Source organism: Misgurnus anguillicaudatus, chromosome 24, assembly GCF_027580225.2.
Source record: "Misgurnus anguillicaudatus chromosome 24, ASM2758022v2, whole genome shotgun sequence".
Taxonomy (NCBI): Eukaryota; Metazoa; Chordata; class Actinopteri; order Cypriniformes; family Cobitidae; genus Misgurnus; species Misgurnus anguillicaudatus.
In genome coordinates this window covers 44,732,409-44,754,906 of record NC_073360.2, presented here as the reverse complement: position 1 = coordinate 44,754,906, position 22,498 = coordinate 44,732,409, and the positions used below count along the sequence as shown (strand labels likewise).

Here is a 22,498-nt window from a genome sequence, read left to right as displayed (position 1 = left end):
TTACCATTTCGTTCATGGTGTCGTGCAGGCGTATGTGATACGAAGCTAAATCTGTGGCTCTAATCTCTCTCAGATTCATGGATCTTTGCAGTTCCACGCTATTGAAACGAGGTCTCGGATAAACGTGAAAGTCGTTTACGGTTCCGCCATCACGTATCAACGCTTCGATGTCGACTCTGCTCAGTGACGGTGTATCGGAAGGGGGCGTCTGTATCGGTTCGATAGCGTCTGTAGGGGGAGCCGAGGTAGTAGATGGACCTGAGGTGTTTGGTAGCGCACCGCCATCTTGGTGTGTGTATGCGTAAAGTGTATTTAACATTTCTTGTAGTTGAGGGTCCGAATCAAAATGGATGAACTTCGGATAAGCATTTAACAATTGTTCTTGTGACCTACCGACCTCTTCAGACACTGCACCCTGTGACTGATCTGAAAGAGAATGACAGATATCGCAACGTCTGAACAATTATCATTATTCATTGTACATTAATTTTCAGATATTACAAAAAGTAGATAACAGTAAAATCTTAAACATGAGGTAGATAAATGGTAGATAATTGCTAAAGCCATAAACACACGAGGTAGATAAATGCTTGATGAAAACAAAATAAATGATTAAACATGCAGTAGATAAATGGTAGATAATTGCTAAAACCATAAACACACGAGGTAGATAAATGCTAGATGAAAACAAAATAAATGATAAAACATGCGGTAGATAAATGGTAGATAATTGCTAAAACCATAAACACACGAGGTAGATAAATGCTAGATGAAAACAAAATAAATGATAAAACATGCGGTAGATAAATGGTAGATAATTGCTAAAACCATAAACACACGAGGTAGATAAATGCTAGATGAAAACAAAATAAATGATAAAACATGCGGTAGATAAATGGTAGATAATTGCTAAAACCATAAACACACGAGGTAGATAAATGCTAGATGAAAACAAAAATACATGCTAAAACATGAGGTAGATATGGTCGATAATTGTTAAAACCATAAACACATGAGGTAGATAAATGCTAGATGAAAACAAAATACATGCTAAAACATGAGGTTGATATATGGTAGATAATTGCTAAAACCATAAACACATGAGGTAGATAAATGCTAGATGAAAACAAAATAAATGGTAATATCTTAAACATGAGGTAGATAAATGTAAAATAGCATAGGATATAGCGTAAAAATGCTATGTCTTATAAAAAATTGCACTATGGATAAAATATCGGGAAAACCATAGCATACAGCAAACAGTTACCAAGGTGGAAACACTAAGAGTCAAAACTGAACACGCATCAAATCCTTCAATAGATAGATAAAGGACCTGAATCAGTTCACTGAGCTTTGGAAAAATGGATTCACAGAAAAATGAAGGAATAGGTCGAGGAGAAGGAGGGAGAGGTGGAGGAGGAGGGAAAGAAGGAGGAGGAAGAGGACTTGTTGAAGGAGGAGGAAGAGGAGGAGGACATGGTGAAAGGTGACAAGCAGTCTCAGATGAAATTCAAGCCACTCTAGCTGACCATGTCCTTGTCCATGGTATGATTATGAGGGAGGCTGAGCCACGAGCAAAGCCTAATTTGAGTCGCTTCACTGTTGCCTCCATGGTTTTGAGTGTAGAGCTTCATTTTGACCTGAAAATATAATACTTGGAGTATTGTGTGAGATGTTATGCAATTGTGTTTACTGTTTAGAGAATATGAGGCATAATTTCAGTAAATGTGTTTAAGCAACTGAGAAAAACTGTAATATGCAATATAATGTGACAGATAAAAGAGAAGAAATTAAACATATTTCAGGTGCCAACACTCGATCAAACGCAAACACGTCACATATATGCTAATTAGCGTGTGACGTAATCGCCACATGCTCTAAAAAAGTCTCTCTAAATCCTGTGGGAAACACTGAATATGATTACCATTTTAAATTTCTGTGTGGGGCAAATTTCAGGGCTAATGCAATTAAGTCTTCCACGTCAAGGGCCTTTAATGCCTTGTAGTTTTTCTGTGTTTATTCTGTACATAAAATAAAATAATCACAGTCAATAATTTCTATAATGTGTAGATTGTAAATACAATTCGATAAAAGAATTAAATTAATTTTTCAGCTGATTATAAAAAAAAACACAATCTCGTGGCAATTAGTACTATCTATTTTACGAGGTGGCTCATTGTACTGATTTAATTCATTCTTATTTGTATAATAATCATAGGTATTTGTATGATTTTCTGTACAAATTCATAAGAATTGGCCTTGTAAAATGTGTACCATTTAAACCAGGGATGGCGAACATCGGTCCTGGAGAGGGCAGTCTTGCAGATTTTAGCTCCAACCCTGATAAAACCTCACCTGCCCGTAGCTTTCTAGTAACTCTTTAGACCTTGATGTTAGCCTGTTCAGGTGTGTTTGATTAGAGCTGGAGCTAAACTCTGCAGGACTGCAGACCTCCAGGACCAACGTTTGCCACCACTGAATTAAACATACAAGTTCATCATGTCATGTCATACTCATACTCCTGTATAACCACAATTGTGATGTATGGTTGTAACTGTTGTTATGATTACTACATGCCTAATTATTATGCAAGTTGATATTCTGATCATTTATATCTTTTTCTTATTTTATAAGCACATCAGTACCAGTTACAAATCACATCAGTCCTAACGTAATGTTTTTTCTCCTTGGCCACTTTTTTTCTTGAGCATGCCTTAAAGGAATAGTCTACTCATTTTCAATATTAAACTATGTTATTACCTTAACTAAGAAGAGTTGATACATCCCTCTATCATCTGTGTGCGTGCACGTAAGCGCTAGAGTGTGCTGCGACACTTCGATAGAATTTAGCTTAGCCCCATTCATTCAATGGTACCAAACAGAGATAAAGTTAGAAGTGACCAAACACATCAACGTTTTTCCTATTTAAGACGAGTAGTTATACGAGCAAGTTTGGTGGTACAAAATAAAACGTAGATAAAAAGAGGAACTATATTTTATGGCGTAATAGCACTTTTGGGAGTACTTGGACTCGGCGCAGTAACACCCTCCCTCTCAGATTATGAGAGGGAGAAGGGGAGCGGAATTTTTTTAGGCGAGTCCAAGTACTCCCAAAAGTGCTATTACGCCATAAAATATAGTTCCTCTTTTAAATCTGCTTAGAGGGGTGTTACGTTTTGTTTTGTACCACCAAACTTGCTCGTATAACTACTCGTCTTAAATAGGAAAAACATTGTTTGGTCACTTCTAGCTTTGTCTCTGATTGGTACCATTGAATGAATGGGGCTAAGCTAAATGCTATCAAAGTGTCGCAGCATGCTCCAGCGCTTACGTGCACGCACACAGATGATAGAGGGATGTATCAACTCTTCTTAGTTAAGGTAATAACATAGTTTAATTTTGAAAATGAGTAGACTATTCCTTTAATTTACCCATTTCTAGTAGGCATACTGCATTAGTAAATAATTAATAAACCTATACTGGTTAATGCAGTGCTTGATTTAAAAGGTAACCCATGTGTTCTGTCCAATATTTACCCAGCATTGGGTTAAAAATAACCCAGCAGAATTTAGAGTGTGATATTCTGGTCCAATCTTATTCTGTCTCTTTTAATTGGATATTGCTGAGAATAAATGGACAGAAATGAGTTTAAACAATGAGACGAAAAAGAAAGTTTGCCTATTATTAAATGGCAGATTCTGAGCCTTCGCAAAGGCTTACTTACCCTTCCTCCCTTTCATGCTGTAGGCACTCAGGACTTCAGTGGACTTCACCTGGGTTGGCTCCCCCAAGGGACCGTATGTAGTTAATCTAAAACAACAACAACATGTATTTTCTAATAAGTAGAAAATAATTATGAACACATACTGACTATATACTTTGTTGCATTTATGCATTTGGCAGAATTGTTTCCCGTAGTAATTCATTATAGTCCTAGGCTGAATCCGAAACCGCAAACTGCCGTACTATATAGTAGGCAAAAAGCAGTAGGCGAACGAATAGTATGTCCGAAACCTCAGTATACATAAAAGGGTAGGCAAGAATTAGCAGGGTTTTGGACTACTTCTTGCGAGATTCAGAGGCACGGTTACTTAAGTATAGTCCAAAACCGCCTACTTACTGAAATTGTAGTAGGGAAAACAGCATGTGAACAGAGTAGTACGTCCGAATCCTCAGTATCCATAAAATCAGTAGGCGAGAAATCCCCGGATGCCCTACTGAGTTCGCCCATATTCTGAAGCATGCATCGGATGGACACTTCTATCCCAGCTTTCCCATGATGCCACGGGAAAGCAAAGCAATCGACCGGAGACCAGCCAATCGGGTGATTTTGATACGTTACACAGGGCTGTTCCCCGGCACACTGACTTCACGCACAGACCGGCCAGGATATACCACAAAGTGGTCAGCTGATTCATGAAAATAAAGCTGTAGAATTATCACAGCTGTGTTGAGATGACAGTAAATATGTGATGGTTTATTAGAAAAATACATTTGAATAAAGTTTTGTTTCATATGGGATTCACTTCTATACGTTTTCATTTATTATGATGGTTTTATTCATTCATTTTTATTCATGTTTCCTGTTGTTTTAAGTAAATACAAGAGATTGCTTCACTATGTACAGTCTTGTTCAAAATAATAGCAGTACAATGTGACTAACCAGAATAATCAAGGTTTTTAGTATATTTTTTATTGCTACGTGGCAAACAAGTTACCAGTAGGTTCAGTAGATTCTCAGAAAACAAACAAGACCCAGCATTCATGATATGCACGCTCTTAAGGCGGTGCAATTAGGCAATTAGTTGAAAGGGGTGTGTTCAAAAAAAATAGCAGTGTCTACCTTTGACTGTACAAACTCAAAACTATTTTGTACAAACATTTTTTTTCTGGGATTTAGCAATCCTGTGAATCACTGAACTAATATTTAGTTGTATGACCACAGTTTTTTAAAACTGCTTGACATCTGTGTGGCATGGAGTCAACCAACTTGTGGCACCTCTCAGCTGTTATTCCACTCCATGATTTTTTAACAACATTCCACAATTCATTCACATTTCTTGGTTTTACAGCATTTTTGATATCACCCCACAAGTTCTCAATTGGATTAAGGTCTGGAGATTGGGCTGGCCACTCCATAACATTAATTTTGTTGGTTTGGAACCAAGACTTTGCCCGTTTACTAGTGTGTTTTGGGTCATTGTCTTGTTGAAACAACCATTTCAAGGGCATGTCCTCTTCAGCATAGGGCAACATGACCTCTTTAAGTATTTTAGCATATGCAAACTGATCCATGATCCCTGGTATGCAATAAATAGGCCCAACACCATAGTAGGAGAAACATGCCCATATCATGATGCTTGCACCTCCATGCTTCACTGTCTTCACTGTGTACTGTGGCTTGAATTCAGGGTTTGGGGGTCGTCTCACAAACTGCCTGTGGCCCTTGGACCCAAAAAGAACAATTTTACTTTCATCAGTCCACAAAATGTTCCTCTATTTCTCTTTAGGCCAGTTGATGTGTTCTTTGGCAAATTGTAACCTCTTCTGCACATGCCTTTTTTTAACAGAGGGACTTTGCGGGGGATTCTTGAAAATAGATTAGCTTCACACAGACGTCTTCTAACTGTCACAGTACTTACAGGTAACTCCAGACTGTCTTGGATCATCCTGGAGGTGATCATTGGCTGAGCCATTGCCATTCTGGTTATTCTTCTATCCATTTTGATGGTTGTCTTCCGTTTTCTTCCATGTCTCTCTGGTTTTGCTCTCCATTTTAAGGCATTGGAGATCATTTTAGCTGAACAGCCTATCATTTTTTGCACCTCTTTATAGGTTTTCCCCTCTCCAATCAACTTTTTAATCAAAGTACGCTGTTCTTCTGAACAATGTCTTGAACAACCCATTTTCTCAGCTTTCAAATGCATGTTCAACAAGTGTTGGCTTCATCCTTAAATAGGGGCCACCTGATTCACATTTGTTTCTTCACAAAATTGATGACCTCAGTGATTGAATGCCACACTGCTATTTTTTTAACACACCCCTTTCAACTAATTCAACTAATTGCCCAATTGCACAGCCTTAAGAGCGTGCATATCATGAATGCTGGGTCTTGTTTGTTTTCTGAGAATCTACTGAACCTACTGGTAACTTGTTTGCCACGTAGCAATAAAAATATACTAAAAACCTTGATTATTCTGGTTAGTCACATTGTACTGCTATTATTTTGAACAATACTGTATATAACCACATTGCCTGCATTGTCTAGTTTGTATTCAAGCACAGCTGTCATGTGACAATAGATATTAAATTAAAATTTGCTTGTTTAACTTATTTTTGTCCACTACAAAATAATGTGTAATATATCAGACACCGTAGTAGAGTTGTCAAGTTACTGATGCAATCAGGTGTTAGTGCACCTGTCCCTCATACACAACACACGCATACGTTTTCATGTCTGTTATTAGGTTTGTTCGAGTTCATGCACCCCTGTAAGAACCAACAGGTGGATGACATCAAAGTACCGTGAGAGCGATTCCCGAAATCATAAGGAGAAGTCTGATTTAGATTCGCTCTCGCGGTATTGTGATGTCAATCTCCTGTCGGTTCTTGTGGTTCCGCATGAACTCGAACAAGTCTACTACGTCATAGGTCACACGATAACGTCAACATGGCGGATGCTGTCAATGCTTAACGCGAACGTACGTACTGTCTTAGCGCACGTTAACGACCCATTTTCCTCAGCTTTCAAATGCATGTTCAACAAGTGTTGGATTCATCCTTAAATAGGGGCCACCTGATTCACACCTGTTTCTTCACAAAATTGATGACCTCAGTGATTGAATGCCACACTGCTATTTTTTTGAACACACCCCTTTCAACTAATTCAACTAATTGCCCAATTGCACAGCCTTAAGAGCGTGCATATCATGAATGCTGGGTCTCATTTGTTTTCTGAGAATCTACTGAACCTACTGGTAACTTGTTTGCCACGTAGCAATAAAAAAAATATACTAAAAACCTTGATTATTCTGGTTAGTCACATTGTACTGTTATTATTTTGAACAATACTGTACATATTCAGATCATTTGCATCAATATCTGCAATTTAGCTTAGCTGCCTCCAATTTCTCTTGATGGTTGCTGATGGGTTCTGATGAACACATCAAGATATTTTGAGGAATGTCTGTAACCAAACTGACCGGAAGCACCATTGACTTCCATAGTAGGATAAAAGAATACTATAGAAGTGAATGGTGCTTCTGATCGCTTTGGTTACAAATGAATCCAGAAGTTGCAAAGATTGCTGTGTCATACCCAAAATGACCTGAGGCTGTAACTGCTACTTCTGAGTAAAGGGTCGGAATACTTAGGTCATATCAACTTTAACCCCCCCCCCCCCAAAGAGATGCTGAACAGTGCAAACATTTACTGGTAAATTGCAGTTAACAGGTCATGTGTGAACAGAACCTTTCCGGTAAATCAGTGCTGCCAATTTACGAGTAAGACAGGTTGTAAGATTACCAGTAATTTACCGGTAAGCGCTATGTGTGAACGAAAAATATAGGATTACCGGCATTTAGAACGGACAACGTCAGACCGTGCTGACAGCTTCGGGCCAATCATAATGTTTTAATACAGATGATGCGTTTACCCCTGCACTGTTTACGGACGTTTCCACACACATGCTGCTTGAAATTCGAGCACACCTGAAGTTTACGTCCACATTTCTTCACCAAAGTTGTTTAAAACAGCTTACCACCTTCTTTCCGAATACCCGACGTAGCACGCGCTCTGTGAAGCCTAAAGTGCAAACAGTACTGTTCAGGGTTTATACAGAAATCCTTAAGTTAAATTTACTACTTTTTACTACCTTCAGAATATTTTTTAAAACCATCACAACACTGAATTGCAAGTGTTAATCAGCGACCTTTCTATTATTTACACAGATTTTGACATATATAACATACAAAAAAGAATTAAAGTGAAAAAATTCTTCTGACTGAAATGTTTTTCAGGCCAAGTCATATTCCTTTACCTTACACTTTATGTAGGCGAGACCAATAGCATTTTAAGGGGAGATTTTTTTGCCATAAATTCCATATTGAAGTCTCATGTGGCATATATAGGTAGCTGTAGTTTGCAGGGCATTTCAGATTAAGGGGAAACAGCTAAATAACTCACTATACTGTATAAAAAGAAAACATGAATATCACCACCTTTAATGAATCTCTTATTAATTATTTATTAATTGTAAATGTATTTATTTTAGCATTTACTAATAATTTTTTAATCAAAGTTGAAACTGTTAACATTAGTGAATGCACCATGAACCACCGTCAATTATTGTAATGACATAAACAAGAATTAATTAATGATTATATACTCTATATTTTTCATTGTTTGTTTATGTTATATAATGCATTGACTAATGTGAACAAATACAACTTTTTCATATCATATTATTCAGTACACATAAACAAATAATCCAGGGTCTCTTCTGTTCACACAACAGCTTACAGTCACAGCTCTAATGTCTCTTTTCCATTGCATAGTACAGTGGTTCCCAACCTTTTTAGCCCCAAGTACCCCCACAGCCCTATCAGTAAGGCTCAAGTACCCCTTCATCGAAACTAAACCAAAGTTGTGTTTTAAAGACAAATAATTAGTAATTTTAATTAATTAATTAATTTTAAACATTAAAGCAAAAAGCACTGACTGGTGAAGCATGTTTATTTCAACAAACAACTACCATTGCGATCAGTGTTTGCATTTCATCAGCTCATTTGCATTTTAAAAGACACACCCAAAAATGGCACATTTTGCTCAGGCCTACAAAATGGCAATTTTGACATGCTATAATTAATTATCTGTAGGGTGTTTTGAGATAAAACTTCACATATGAACTCTGGAAACGCCAAAGACTTATTTTACAAATTAAAAAAATTCATCATATGACCCCTTTAAGGGCCAGATTTACTAACAGCTTGCGCAAACCATCATCTTGGCGTTAAATAACGACTGAACTTACTAAAGACACGCAATAGATATTTAGCTCTGAAAAGGTGTTATTTTTGCGACCTTATTGCATATGCTTTGTGGAAGTTTTCCTACATTAACATTAATGCGAGGGGAGTATTACATTTTGCCAGAGAAACATACTTTAAAATAAATATATAGTTTGCCAAGCCATGCTATGTTTAATTTGCTGGAGAAAAGAGGAGAAGTCACAAGAAGTAAAATCAGGTATTTCAAAACTTATTTTACCCTTCATCTTTCGTCGTCCGGTTCATAGTGTACTTTTACTTAGCTGGAATTTCCCACTCCGCAGTCCGCATTTTCATTGCGATGTCCTGCCGAGGTCTCTTATTTGTGACCCTGTACTAATTTGCGCTGTTCTTAGTAGATTGCAATGCTTATGTCATTATTGTGCCTGTGTATTTTATTTGTGCCTTTGTAGTAAATCACATGCAAATTTTCAACTCCGGCGCTTATTTGGAATTGAGCTATCACGTCTTTTTTAGTAAATGCCCTAAATTTACTAAAATCTCAATTTAAGTTACTGATAATTAAAGTGTAACATTTGTGGCTTTGAAGAAAGCGATGAAGAAAGTGAATCCATTTGCAAAAGGTGTTTATTTGAAAAATCCCAAAAAGGGCCAGCAAACATATCCAATAAGGGAGATCCAAAAACGTAATCCAAAACAGGCACAATGTCAGGGGCAGGCAGAGTTCAATCACAATCCAAAGAAACAGGCACAGGTCAGAAACAGGAACAGATACAGATACAGATAAACAAAACAGGCTAACAGGTTGCAACAGGCTAAACATTAATCAGCAGGGAAGTTCAAATAACAAAAATACACAGAATACAAGCAAACACAGAACAAAACCTTACATAAAGTGTGCAAATAAGTTAAATTATTCTGTTCAAATATAAAGAGAAACAAAATGTGTTAAGGCATTCTCTATAAATACATAAGACATCATACGGGACAAAATATGTTAGCCAAAAACAATGCAAAAGTTTTTTTTTGCATAACTTGAAAATGCAATGGCAGCGGGAATGAATATTATAACATTATTTAAACATTAATTATAGTTAATAAACTTTGTGTCTTTAGAAACTTTTCCTGTACTACCCTGTACTAATTTGCGCTGTTCTTAGTAGATTGCAATGCTTATGTCATTATTGTGCCTGTGTATTTTATTTGTGCCTTTGTAGTAAATCACATGCAAATTTTCAACTCCGGCGCTTATTTGGAATTGAGCTATCACGTCTTTTTTAGTAAATGCCCTAAATTTACTAAAATCTCAATTTAAGTTACTGATAATTAAAGTGTAACATTTGTGGCTTTGAAGAAAGCGATGAAGAAAGTGAATCCATTTGCAAAAGGTGTTTATTTGAAAAATCCCAAAAAGGGCCAGCAAACATATCCAATAAGGGAGATCCAAAAACGTAATCCAAAACAGGCACAATGTCAGGGGCAGGCAGAGTTCAATCACAATCCAAAGAAACAGGCACAGGTCAGAAACAGGAACAGATACAGATACAGATAAACAAAACAGGCTAACAGGTTGCAACAGGCTAAACATTAATCAGCAGGGAAGTTCAAATAACAAAAATACACAGAATACAAGCAAACACAGAACAAAACCTTACATAAAGTGTGCAAATAAGTTAAATTATTCTGTTCAAATATAAAGAGAAACAAAATGTGTTAAGGCATTCTCTATAAATACATAAGACATCATACGGGACAAAATATGTTAGCCAAAAACAATGCAAAAGTTTTTTTTGCATAACTTGAAAATGCAATGGCAGCGGGAATGAATATTATAACATTATTTAAACATTAATTATAGTTAATAAACTTTGTGTCTTTAGAAACTTTTCCTGTACTACCCTGTACTAATTTGCGCTGTTCTTAGTAGATTGCAATGCTTATGTCATTATTGTGCCTGTGTATTTTATTTGTGCCTTTGTAGTAAATCACATGCAAATTTTCAACTCCGGCGCTTATTTGGAATTGAGCTATCACGTCTTTTTTAGTAAATGCCCTAAATTTACTAAAATCTCAATTTAAGTTACTGATAATTAAAGTGTAACATTTGTGGCTTTGAAGAAAGCGATGAAGAAAGTGAATCCATTTGCAAAAGGTGTTTATTTGAAAAATCCCAAAAAGGACCAGCAAACATATCCAATAAGGGAGATCCAAAAACGTAATCCAAAACAGGCACAATGTCAGGGGCAGGCAGAGTTCAATCACAATCCAAAGAAACAGGCACAGGTCAGAAACAGGAACAGATACAGATACAGATACAGATAAACAAAACAGGCTAACAGGTTGCAACAGGCTAAACATTAATCAGCAGGGAACAGGTGAACAGGAAGTGACTTATATACAAACACAAACAGGAAGTGAGAAGCGTGACATGGCATGATGATTTCAAAATAAAAGTCCGAACAGAGCAGAGTAACAAAATACAAGTTCAAATAACAAAAATACACAGAATACAAGCAAACACAGAACAAAACCTTACAGAACCCCCCCTCTAAAGGGCGACTCCCGGAGCCCAACATACACATAATAAAGTCCAATAGAGGGTGGGCGGGCGGGCCAGGACCTCTTGGCGAAGGCAGGGCAGTTCAGGAGAGGTCCTGGGTCATATGGCCAGGATGGTCCGGGAACATGGGGCAGATGCGGGCCTGGGTCATGGGGCAGATGCGGGCCTGGGTCATGGGGCAGATGCGGGCCTGGGTCATGGGGCAGGCTTGGACCTGGGTCATGGGGCAGGCTTGGACCTGGGTCATGGGGCAGGCTTCAGGGTATATACAGCAATCCTTAAGTTAAATTTACAACTTTTTAATACCTTTTTTAATACCTTTTGAATATTTTTTAAAACCCTCACGATACTGAATTGCAAGTGTTAATCAGTGACCTTTCTATTATTTACACATATTTTGACATATATAACATACAAAAAGAATAGACATGGATTAAAGTGAAAAAAAATTCTTCTGACTGAAATGTTTTTCAGGCCAAGTCATATTCCTTTAACACTTTATGTAGGCAAGACCAATAACATTTTAAGGGGAGATTTTTTTGCCATAAATTCCATATTGAAGTCTCCTGTGTGGCATATATAGGTACACAGCAAAATCACTGGTGTTAAAATAACACCCACAGTGTCAAATTTAACACCGGCAAAGTGTGTATATGTGTCCACACTACACTGTGTTAATTTAGTCAAAAGTGTAGTGTTAATTTAACAACACCCATTATATGTTAATTTTACACTCAATATTGTTAAATTTTACACTTTGTTCAACACTATTCATTGTTGTTTCCACACTACACTGGTGTTGGCACACAAATACAGTGTTAAAAATTAACACTCCTAATTTAAGGTCAACACCAGTGTAATGTGAATTCAACAATGTTAAGTGTTAAAATACTGAGTAATAGCCACTTTTGTTGCTAATGGGTTGTTTCTATAAAAGAAAAATGACAAGAAATATTGCAAAACCTCTTTTTTTTAAAGTACATCACATTTAATATTTACATTGATACACACAACACTTTGCATTTAACACTGCTTATTTAAATACCTCAGCTACAATTAGAAACAGAATACAGTATGGAATAATGAAAGTTATCTTATACCACAGCGCAGTGACATGAAAACCACTTATTATAATGTCTTTAATAAATCAAATGAGAGTTAAAAAAAATTAGCCACCCTACTCAAAACTTGAACATTAAAATACACTGCAATTACCTTACTGGCAGGCAGAAATGCTATCCTTCACAATACTAAAGATTTTTCCATAACAAAACAGACATTTCAATTCAAAAGACGTTTCATTTTTCTTAAATACGTTCCAACCTGGTATTTAGTTCTGTAGTTGTTTTATTCATGATGTAGTGGAAGGCTGCATCAGTGGTCTTCATCATGCAGGGAATGGCTTTTTGGTCCAGAATGATGCAAATATTCTGTTCCCAACGCAGAGCAGGCAGGGCTGTGCTGATTCATCCACCTCAAAGCATGGATTGATGCTCATCACCTAAGTGTTTTAAAAGAGTGTATTTGATGAGTATTTATGAACTTGTATGCATTTACATGGGTGAACAATGCAAGAAAACAAACTGCTGAATCAATAACTAGAACAAAATACCAAAAAAACTTACATAGCACAATCAGTAGCTTCAGTTGCACATTGACCCTCTCCAGTCTTTCTTCCTTTCACAAATGAAGGCAAGAAGTGAATGAGTCAGGGAAGAGCTGCTACATCACTGTCCCGTCCTAGCAAAACACAATTTAAACACCATGAGTATACAGTTAAACTTTAAAACCGTAAAAGTAACAAACCCATGTACACTTACCATATTTAAACTATTGTTGACCAGACAGAGGGTCATCCATATCTTCATCAGGATATAGGCTGCAAGTATCCTTTAATTGTTGTATGTTGGCTATTTTGCAATACATCACCTCAGCATATTTCTGCAGATTTTCAAAGACAAAAAGGGTCAAGAAAATACCAAAAAGGGTGCAGTTTTAACCGTTATTTGAATCAAAATCATCTCAGTATAATCATGTTAGAGACAGTGTACAGTACTAAAGTACTGTGTGTACTCACATAACTAGTTGGTAAGCTCTTATCCTCCAAACTGGGTTAAGAAATAACAGTTCCAGAATTCATGGGTATGCCGTATTCAAATATAGTCTGGTAGCGTCCTATCACAAAAAAAATGACAATAAAGACTCTGAAAACTCAACATTCTTTTTATATTAAAAACAGCACTCAAGACAATATGAATCTTCAATTATACATTTTCAAAATAGTAATCAATTTGATTGCTATTTAATATGATATCAATAGCAAAACGATGTATGAGAAGATAATATATTTTTATTAAAGTTGGCAGCAGGTCATGTCACTTTCTTGCCTGATTAATAACCATACCCAGATAGCACACGTACGTCTCAGATACGTCTTGTAAAGATCTTTACATCTGCTGACGATCGTCTTTAAATAATACGTCTTCCATATCTCTACAAGACGTATTTAAGATCTTAAAAAAATTCTAAATCCTACCTGCCTGCAATGCATCTCCGTTTGGTCTTGAATCCGATCAAACGCAGACGAATCAGCAAAGACCTCCAACTCATTTCATTTTTTAAATAAATGTCTTGTTTAATTGTTTTAAAAATATAGTTAACGGGTTTTTAAGGGTTGGCATTAATTTTGAAGCAAAAATATAATTAAATATAATTAATAAAAGCCCATATCACGTATAATAAAAAGCAATAGACATTTTGCGTTTAGTTCAAAACGTTAAAAAGGCACTTAGATAAAGCACCATGCACAAGAAAAGGTGATCTCATACTCTTTCTGACTACACAATATTAACAAATACAAAACACACAGGATCATTGCCAACAGCCACTGCCCCTCTGACTGTTGTATCAGTCTGAAATGAAAAAAGTTATACATTTAAATAAATAAAACAATTCCCAACAAGCTGATTATCTTAAGGTGACCCTGCTTTAATGCTTACTGCAATTCCTGCTTAGTATAATTACTGGGTGTGACTCACATTAAGTGTGTTTGTCAACAGTTATATATCTTAAGGTTGAAACTTTTAACTTTAATGTTTATATATAGATGAAACCTCATAAAAAATTGAAAACACAATACACATTCATTTGACCAGGTTTAATCCAGCATCACAGCATGAATTATATTGACTAGTTTGTTTACCAAATTTTAATATAATGTTTAACCTATGTGTTAATATGATTACAGCCACAGTGTAACAAAAAATACTGCAAAGCTATTGATCACATTCTCATAACATTACTTCACAAGACCCAAAGCTGACCAGGACACTTTAAGAGCACTGTAACGTAGTAACTGCTGAAAGAACCACGTAATACTGTTAATATAATGACAAACTGCTCCATAACACTTAGATGTGACTTTAATTACAATACAACATACTCTATCTCATACTCAGGGTTTTTAAGCTGTGGGTGAAGACCCACTTGTGGGTCGCACCGTAAGATAGCGAGTGTTGCATTGTAGTGATGGTTTGTCCAATTAATTATTAGCAATGGTTTTGATATACTATAAGATTACACCTGTCTAAAGCCCATAATACACGGCACGATTTTTGGCTGTTCCAGATGAAAGATTACCAAATACCAATCGTGAAACAATCGTGGAGATTTCTGTGATCGTGGCTCTTAATTGGTGGTCCTATCTCATACAGTGTGAGAGGTTTAAAGACGTCTGTTTTCCCAGTCCTGGGACCAAAGACACCTACGATAGTTTTATGACAGTGTAAGAAGTTCAGCATGATCAACGCACATCAACAACGTGTTTGCTTCTACGACCTGCATACCTGTATTTGTTTACCACTAGCGCATGCTGATGACGGATGTCGCAGCCTCAGATGCAATAGGTGTCTTCATCGACAGTCTACTGCTGAAGTTTAAACAATTTTTGTCACACAGTGTGATAAGGTCTTATTGGATTGCAAAAATCCTGCTGTGTATCCTGGGCTTAATATGTTGTGAAATGAAAAGTTTGGAAACCCCTGCTTAACACAAAGTCTCATTTAAAGTTTATAAGAACTTTTGAAATAGACCGACACTAAACGAAACTGATGGCAGATAAGGGGTTGGGATGACAATGGGCCAGAGTTGAATCTGTGCATCTTAGCAGATCACAGGCAGGTTTCTCCTGAAGTGCTGCATTAAGAAAAGAAAGGAAAAAGTTGTTAGAACATTTTTAAGGAAATTGAAATAATTCTCACAATCAATATTGGACTATAAACAATAAATTATTACCAATGCAATAACATGCAAACAGAGCTGTCAACCACCTAAATAATAGATACTATGCGGTAGGCATGGGCTGGTTACCGGTTTTAAGGTATACCGAGGTTTTAAACAGTCAAGGTTACAAAACCACTAAAATGGTCTGTGATACCGTCTCCAAGGTATGAACTGTATTTATACAAAATTCATTAAATCATTAAGTCATGTGATTGATTTGATGTTTACATGTAATATACATTTTGAAAATATTATATATAATATAATTTAAAGGCTTTATTTTTACCTTGCATTTAAAAATAAAAAAATTTAGTGTAGCAATGGCAATACCGCAACACTGTAAAACCATGGTATTTTTGCTAAAGGTAATCATACCGCCAGAATCTTATACCGGCCCATGCCTGCTACGCGGTTGTACCATGTGTTAGAAACATCAAGATTCTCAAATTTTTAGGGCTAGCGCAATACCACAGTTTTGGCTATTCTTCATGTTCTCTAGGGCAGTTATTTTGCACCAGTGACAGAAACAGTGACCAAATAATTAATTACCTTATCTACATGTGAAGGAAGATTTTTGGCCTGCACTTTCACAGCTGGTAAACATGGATTGTGGTGGGCAGTGGGCTAGTGACAGAATGAAGACGATCAGTTTAAAATTTGCTTTACAAGCTGAGTTTGCATTAAACTTTCTCAATGTCTGTCATTTTGACAGACACGGGCTGTAAGAAAATTGTCAAAATCAATAATAATATGAGGCAACTGCCAAACAATTACAACTAAACTCAATCAACTATCGTAATCTGCCTGAACTCAAATCTTGTGGTCTATAAAGTGGGAGTTTATCTGTGTGTAATTCAACCATCATGTTAGACTGAAGGAGTTGCAGTTATCATTAGATTTCATGGCAACACTGGACAAATTACTACTCACACTCAGTGTGACTTCAGACAAAGGATAAACAAAGACATTGAGTATGTTTACATGCACATAATAAGAGGACAATTATCTTATTATGATATTATAAAAATCATCTTATTACATTAACATGTTTCAAGCATTTTAATTTCCTTTTATTTGTGAAGTTTATCTATCACAGGTGGGGACATACGCACATACGAAACGGCAAAAAAGACGTTAAAATCTGGGTTAAGAGCAAAAAACTACCTGCACCAATCAGTTTTTGCCATTTATGGGCTTTACCCTATAAAAGAAAACCGTTTTATGCATTTAAATGACCTTACACGTTATCAGTTTATTAAGCGTTTATACTATGTAGACACACTTACTGTGCACTAAGATAAAAAAATTGGTTAACACGACCACTTCACTCAGAGGTTGGAGAAGACAACCGGTGGACTAAACATCAAGCCTCTGCACGATTCAGGTAAGTGGAATAAAATACATTGTAAATAAACATTATTAAAACAGATTGTAAAGTCATTCATTCAAAACTTGCTATGACCTAAGCCTAAATGACTTAATTTCTTTTTAGAATTAAGACAACCTTAGCAGGAGAGTCCCAGCAGTAACTTTCTCTCAAGCAGATGAGCAATAAGTTGCTTCGTATGAACACCACCCTAACAATCAAGGTAAAAGAGCATTAAACATTAAAGGTATTGCAGAGAATTGAGGTTTTCCGGGTGGATCATCAAGACTATTGGTCCTCCTAGTTGTCAATCTGGAGTATTGCGCAATTGCATTTTTTTAAAAAGCGGAGAAGGCGTTTCTTTTCTAAAATTCGAGAAAATCCTCCGCTACACCTTTAAGTGGAACATTTATATAGCATGCTGCTTATAGCTAGTGAGAAAGATAATCTAATTGATCTACCATGCATATCCTTCAAATAACTTAACATAACAACTGAACATGTCATTTAATATGTACATCATTAATAATAATTGTAAATAATATTTAATATTTGTGAAATTATATACTTGTGAATTCATATTTGCAATGAATACATTACCTGTTTTTAGGTAAACAGATTATCCATCAGTGGATGTCATGCAAAAAAATAGCCTCAAGGTCGGCTCTGTAAATACTGTAATCTGCATGTTTCCGAGCACACGTTTACCAGGACACACTAATATTAAACAGAAAAACAACATAAAACAGTGTTAAACACAAACAAATTTTAGGTAAATTAAATAAGGTTTTAATTTTCAATCAATATAAAAGAAATAAACGCAATAAAACAATGTCAGTGACGTAATAAATATGTGTAAATTTACACGCATCATTTATTAAGCATTATAAAAAATCCAGCAATAATATTAAACTTTGGTTATTTGTTATTATCCAGGAAGTTAACCCTTCTGTCGCGCAAGCGCGAGCTGGTCGCGAGCATAGACAGTTGTCGCGAGGCCATTCGTACGTCATGTGAGCGCCATTTTCATCATATGACCGTTATTTCCTCAGACACACTTCAACATTTTCTTCGCATTTAACATCATTATTAACATGTAAATAATATAATTCGTAAACATAACGTTTATGTTCATTTATAATATGGTTTTTTTTGTAATTGTTGGCTTTAAGTTAATTTTTCTGTCAGTTTGTTCGTGTTGGTAAGTAACTTAACGTTATTAACGTTACGTCAGCCTTTTGTCATGTATGTGTTGTTAGAAACTGATAAAAATACGAATTAATTCACAAATATAAATAACTTTATAGCTAATACAACTGCTAAAATATATTAACTCAATTATCAAACCACTTCGCTATAAAACTTTAAGGCTTCTTGTGAATACAGGTCGTTTACATAACGTTAACTTACTCCAAGCAAGTCGGGCGGGAAGATTGATACATTTTATAACTCAAGTAACTTTAAGTTAAACAGGGGCTGGTCTGGGCTAACTTAGCTAATGTTTACCCCACCACCGCTGAGAAAAGCGGTTAACGTTAACGTTACATGTTCAACGTGCCTTGCCTTTAGGATTTGCAGCTTGATTTTGGCTTGCATTGATAAACGTTACAAACAAACAAACCAAAAAATAATGATCATATACGACAATCAATCTGTAGATCCACTACATGCATAACATAAAGTTGGTTACTTACCTCTACTGATGAAACTCCTTCGTCAGCGTTGTAACTTCACATGTTGGTTTTGTTAAATCACAAGAGGCCAAAGATCGAGGTGAAAAAGAGAAATAAATCGTTCTGCGATCGTTTAACGCAACGAGACACGAAAGCCTTAAAAACCACAGGCTACTCCAGCCCAGAGATTAGTGCAGCACTTGTGTCCGGCTTCACGTGGCTTAGCGTTAACCAGTATGACATCACAGTACCGCGTGATTACACTGTTTCGTGGGCTTTTGAATCACTCTCGCGGTACTTCGATGTCTGCGCATGTCTGCATGAAGTCAACCACCCATGCTTGTAACTGGGGTAGCGTTTGTGCGCTCAGTGATTTATGGTGTAACAAAACAAGATTATTACATTAATTTAATATTATCAATTAGTATTGTAATAAACCTTTTTAAATGTTTGTTAATGATTAAGTGTCATTAACAAACTCTGAATTAAAATTCAATACTACGTAAATTTTCCTTAAATCATCAAAACATCCAAATTCAATGAAAAAAACAACAACAATGTATTTAAGATGAGACACATTCAGCATTTATAATTTTTTTCTCTCTTTTTTTTGACTTTGTTCAAAGTTTTCTACAGTTAGCCTGTTAACAGTAGACCAAAGGTATGATGATCAATTATAAATGCAATATGGTTGAAAGGTCAGTAAACAAACAACAAAAAGGTAATTTCTTAATAGAATGTCTGTTCATTTTTTGCTTTTGTTACATATTTCATACATCAAAATCCTTAAACGTTAATAATTATGTATTCCAACTTGTTGCAGCTTGACCAAAATGTAGCTTGAAGGAGAAGGGACAGCTGAGTAACAAAGTCCTGGTACGTAGACGATACTATTAAACTGACAAGAGTGTAATGATGATGGAGACACAAGCCAGAGAAAGGGGGGACCAAACACCAGGCAAGAATTCTGCATGAGTCAGGTAAGCATAATAAGTTACACCAGTGGTTCTGAACTGTGTTCATGGAGTCCCACTGCTCTGTGCATTCTGTATGTCTCTTTGATCTGACAGACTGAGGCTGCGTCCAAATATCACTTTGTGCATCCCATCGTGCATCATGTTCTGGATGTAAAGCATGAGACTTTTAATTATATGTTAACATTTCTATGGTGTTCACTGCATTATTGGTATGTATTTTGTGAAACATCTGCAACTGCAACATTGTGTCATTTATTTAGGGACTACTGAATAAATAATACACTTTAATAAAGCTACATACTCAAAACCAAGAGCTTTTTTACAGGAGCAAAGAATTCTGCATCTAAAAGTTTGATATAAGCAAATGTTCATTTCAGAGTGTTCATTTTATTTACAGAAAAACTTAAAAATGTTAAATATAAATTTAAAGTAGCTAAATAAAACACAAATACGTTTTTGTGCAAATTGCTGGCACTACCTGGATTGAAATTTTTACGCATGCTAAGTGTGTCCCATCACCATTTACAGCTCCAGTGGGTGCAGATTATCATACAGATGGTTAAAGTGTGGATCCACCTAATATTCAAGGTAAAAGAGCATTTGTTCACAGCATTATCTAAGAAAACATATCACTAGATATTACATAATAGATGTTAATGTCTGACTCTGATCCATACGAAACAGATTTTCTGTCCTGGGACCCTCGGCTAACCATCAAGAAAGAACACAGTAGGTTAACAAGAATCTGACCTCACTTTTGATCATTACGAAATTATGGCAGTACATTATTCCTCTGGCTGATTTAAAAATACCCAAAAGTTCTTAAAAAGAAGCAGCCCTAGTTATTTTGGCTTGTTAAACATAAACTATATAGACATAACTATTGCGACGCCTCCTTCTAATAAACAGGTTTTAATACTTTACTTATTTCCATGAGCACAAATCTTAATGCTACAGCATATGATATTCTAGAAAAAACGTTTGATGCTAAATTTATAGCAAGAGTTTTGGCAGGGCCCTTTTCAATACCAACTTAAGAATGACCCTACAAACAAAGTAAGGTTCAAACAGAAAATGAGTGATTCAGTCTGGTGTGGAAGAACTTTGACTCGTCTGAATAAAGCCCAGACCTTAACTACTCAGCTAACACCTTTGATATGACTCAAAGGTTTTTAGCCAAAAACTCACCACCTAAACCTATCGATGACTTGTACAAGAAGCTGTAGTCATTTCGGAACAGAAAAAGGCACTTACAAAACTGTTGCAACAAAAATCAAAACAAAACTCTTTGTAGTGGTATTTTATGGTATAGCATTTATATTTGTTTTGATTGGACATACTGGAATAAATAAACATGTTTATTAGAATGAGGCCTCCCAATACTTTGCCACAGACAGGGTAACGCAAGCCTTAGAGTGCGCTTCTTTGTAAATGTGACAAATGAAAATGACCTGATCCATCATTTCCAGCTCCAGTGGGCATCCTTTATCCATCCAGACCCTCCTACAGATGGTTGGAGTTTTGATTCAAGTACCATGCAAGGTAAAAGAGCATTTGTTGACATAATTAGGAAGAAAATATAAACGCATTGTTCATGGCATTTAAATACAACATAACACTGTGTAATACTACCTTTTCTGTTCAATCCATAGAGCACTCTTTTTCACTCTTGAGACCATGGTGTGACCTGCAAGGTCGAATGGAGAGTAATTTACATAAAAAAAAAAAATGTATTTAAAATCGTCATTAGCTAAACATCAACATGTCTGAGGCAGATGCAGGTCTGATAATCCGTCCAACATTCAAAACCTCACAGTAAATCTACAGTCTTGAGTACTGTTTTAAATCAATGTACACATATGCTCATTATGATTTTTAATAAAAAATACTAAATGTATATAAAAAGCCTCAATTCAATTATTTTTTGATATTGCAGCTGTAAACAAGACAATATTGGAGTCACCTGCATTCACTGGTCCAGTTGTTAGCCCAATTACAGATGGAGAGTATAGAAGAGGATGATGTCTTTTCTCCAACATCTTTCTAGACTGATAAAAGATCTAGACAAGCTCGAACAAAAGTTAACAGAGGGGCTTATATAGAGAATGGTAAGAACCTATCCGTCAAACTTTTCACCAATTATTGTAAACATAAACAATATTATAGGGCTTAATTTGTTTTAAACATTACTTCAATGTACTGTATCTGTTTAAGGTGAGCAGCTACACAAAAGAAGAACATGGATAATCTGCTCAGAGCTGTTAACCAGCAATGCAGCTATACAACTAAATTGATGCAGGCAGAAACAATGTGTGTATGTTATGTCCAAATGTTGTTATGTTCAAATGTTTTACAATATACTTAAACTAAACTGGTGGACCTGTCATTATTGCATTAGTCAAGTACAACTGAGTAGGTTAAGTTTACATATCAACGTCAATAAATATATATAAATAAATATCAGTCTTGACAGCAAACATAATGGGGCGGTTTCCCGGACAGGGATTAGCTTAAGCCAGGACTAGGCCTTAGTTTAATTAGGAAAAATAACTCGTTTTAATAAACATGCCTTACTAAAAACATTACTTGTGTGCATTTTAAAGCAAAACAAAGGGAAATTATGCATGTAAAGA

At 36.0% G+C, this 22,498-nt stretch overlaps 5 long non-coding RNA genes and 1 pseudogene across 7 annotated transcripts; 2 read left to right on the top strand and 4 right to left on the bottom strand.

Annotated features, from left to right (window-relative positions):
• The window catches only part of LOC129437111 (protein NLRC3-like), a 433,660-nt pseudogene that overhangs the window by 267,121 nt on the left and 144,041 nt on the right, over window positions 1–22,498 (top strand).
• On the bottom strand, window positions 1,399–3,930 carry LOC141361754 (uncharacterized). The gene is made up of 3 exons (XR_012367929.1): window positions 3,725–3,930; window positions 1,925–2,021; window positions 1,399–1,563 (listed from the first exon to the last, which is right to left on the bottom strand). It is a non-coding gene; the product is annotated as an uncharacterized lncRNA (long non-coding RNA).
• LOC141361758 (uncharacterized) lies at window positions 12,521–13,958 on the bottom strand. Its single transcript, XR_012367938.1, has 3 exons — window positions 13,389–13,958; window positions 13,194–13,308; window positions 12,521–13,069 (listed from the first exon to the last, which is right to left on the bottom strand). It is a non-coding gene; the product is annotated as an uncharacterized lncRNA (long non-coding RNA).
• LOC129415919 (uncharacterized) lies at window positions 14,711–19,065 on the bottom strand. The gene is made up of 3 exons (XR_012367920.1): window positions 18,910–19,065; window positions 17,816–17,932; window positions 14,711–15,762 (listed from the first exon to the last, which is right to left on the bottom strand). It is a non-coding gene; the product is annotated as an uncharacterized lncRNA (long non-coding RNA).
• Window positions 19,525–22,180, top strand: LOC129427744 (uncharacterized). Of its 3 annotated transcripts, none has more exons than XR_012367927.1 (8): window positions 19,525–19,586; window positions 19,712–19,868; window positions 20,394–20,453; window positions 20,550–20,594; window positions 21,335–21,407; window positions 21,518–21,571; window positions 21,802–21,973; window positions 22,080–22,180. It is a non-coding gene; the product is annotated as an uncharacterized lncRNA (long non-coding RNA). The 3 variants fall into 3 exon arrangements; XR_012367928.1 differs by lacking the exon at window positions 19,525–19,586 and adding an exon at window positions 19,595–19,609; XR_012367926.1 differs by having other exon boundaries at window positions 19,537–19,868.
• LOC129427745 (uncharacterized) lies at window positions 19,861–21,394 on the bottom strand. The gene is made up of 3 exons (XR_008638728.2): window positions 21,317–21,394; window positions 20,344–20,441; window positions 19,861–20,009 (listed from the first exon to the last, which is right to left on the bottom strand). It is a non-coding gene; the product is annotated as an uncharacterized lncRNA (long non-coding RNA).